General features: G+C 39.4%; 1 long non-coding RNA gene across 1 annotated transcript; it reads left to right on the forward strand.

Annotated features, from left to right (window-relative positions):
- The first annotated feature begins 434 nt into the window (after positions 1-434).
- Positions 435-1,852, forward strand: LOC137164532 (uncharacterized). The gene is made up of 3 exons (XR_010923077.1): positions 435-571; positions 922-989; positions 1,491-1,852. It is a non-coding gene; the product is annotated as an uncharacterized lncRNA (long non-coding RNA).
- Positions 1,853-2,174: the final 322 nt, after the last annotated feature.

The raw sequence follows: 2,174 nt of genomic DNA on the forward strand, positions 1-2,174 counted from the left end.
ACAACGAGTATGGTCCATGTTGTACATGACTGAAAACAGAAAGAGAAATGCCCATTGTGCCTTACTTGTAACACTCATATCGGCAAGAATGCTACATATTTTCATCTATTATATTTGTAGATTTCATGACCAGTGTGAATCCTTTCTAATCTTCCTTGATTTGATCTTAACTTAATGGCCAGCACACGCTCAGACAGAAGACAAGGTGGTAGGAGTTAAAGGTGAAATCCGCTTGAGTCACACCCATAGCTAGTTTTATTTATCATTTCTAGAAGTAAATATTTGATATTTTATTACTCACTATAAAATGTCAACTTTTTTTTTCTGTCCCACCTGCCTGACCCAGTCAGTTAATAAGTTAACAATTTCTTTCAGCAGCTGGGCGGGAAGAAGAGAAATTCAGTAATTCAGTATTGGCTTCTCAGTCATGTCTAGGCAATTTTTCCTCACAGCATTGATTTTTTTTGAGGCAGTGAATCAACCTCTCCTTGGCAGCAGAGGTAAACAGCATTGAAAGAGACAACTGCTCAGGATGTTTCTGATACACAGCTCCCCTTTTCTCTGCGTAAAGGTTTGTATCTGCATAGCAGGTGCAGCTTAAACTTTTTTTAGATAACTACTTCATAGGCAAATAGTTCAAGATTTAAAGGTGCTCCACAAACAGTCAATATTTGGCTGTGATTACTTAAATTGCACTGGTATCATATGATCATCATCAACAGGAAATGAAGGACTTTGTTCCTTCATGATAAAGATTATATCTATATTAAAAAACCAGTCAGGCCTCCTACCTGCCTGATTTTTCATATGAAACTGCTTTTGACTTCTTACCTTTTAGCAGTCTTCCTTGCACCAACAAATAATTTAATACTATAGCTGGTAGAAAGGACTTTGTTTTACTTCTCTTTAACTTTATTCCAGCTCACAAACTGAAAATTATTTCCAAGACTGCTAACAGGAGGGAATGTTTCCAGAGATAGAACACCCAGGTGATTTACACATTTCATTACAATGTGATATAGCTAATAAAGATAGGGGCACCTTTCAGCATGGTTACTTAAGTATCCAAATATTTACTTAAATGTATTGTACCTAGCATTGCGCTATGGCACATTGGACAAAGTGTATATTGTGTGGGTGGGTGGAACCTGGCAGATATCTTCATCTTGAACCTAGGCGGACCTAATGATAACACTTAGAGGGAGACTGGACTTATCACCCCATGGGAAACTACAGAAAACGTTTTATGATTGTTGTAGTAGGAGTATAATGGCGGATAGGTTATCATCAGGGGCAGGTGTTGACAGTTCTGCACCCTTTCTAGAGCATAAAGAAAGAATTCGTTACAGGATTAAGCGTGTTATAAACCCCACTGAGCCTGATTCTCCTTTCATTTACACCTGGACTAATTCCACTGAAGAAGGAGTAAAACTGATGTGAGCAAGAAAAGAACCAGATGCATTACATTTCTATCATCTTCCCTCCATCAGGTGGAGGATCCAGGAGGCAAAGTGAAGGAAGGGGTTAACCAGGGGATGGGAGCTTTCAGTGCATCCCCTTCAGCTGCTTCTGCCAGATGGGCTCATGTGGACCCCAGTGAAATTATAAAGCCAACCTGCCATGGCAGAAATCCTACAGGAGGGTAATTAACAATATACCTGCTCTCCTTTAAGGTGAACATTTCTCTCCATCAAATGTAAAGCCCGGTCCCCCACAAGCTCTAATGCACCTCTAAATGCCTTTACTCCCCCTAAAAATACTTTACACATCTGTAGCATTCCCATCTTGCAAAGCGCTTTAAAAAAGTGGTGACATGAGGTTATCTCCCTTTTACTGCTGGGGTCACAGGTGTGCAGAGAAGAAGTGACTTGCCCAAGATCACAAGGCAAGTTAGTGAGAGAAGGGGGAGTTGAATCTAGGTCTTTTAACTTCCAGCTTCATGCTCAATTCGCTAGGGCCTCAATTTAGCAAATGGGACATGCTTAAAGTTAAGCATGTGCTCAGTTACTTTCCTAGATCAGGGCTTTCATAACACTAACCTGGATTTTTATGGTTAGGCCTACACATGCAAACAAGTAGGGTTATGCCAATACTTACCTATGAAAATTATAACCAAATTACTTATATTTTTAAAAAGAAACATAAGATTTGTTTTTAAAACTGTGCAGATAACT

The sequence above is a fragment of the Emydura macquarii genome, unplaced genomic scaffold (assembly GCF_026122565.2).
Source record: "Emydura macquarii macquarii isolate MOO-44397 ecotype Brisbane River unplaced genomic scaffold, CSIRO-AGI_Emac_v2 contig_2676, whole genome shotgun sequence".
Lineage (NCBI taxonomy): Eukaryota > Metazoa > Chordata > Testudines > Chelidae > Emydura > Emydura macquarii.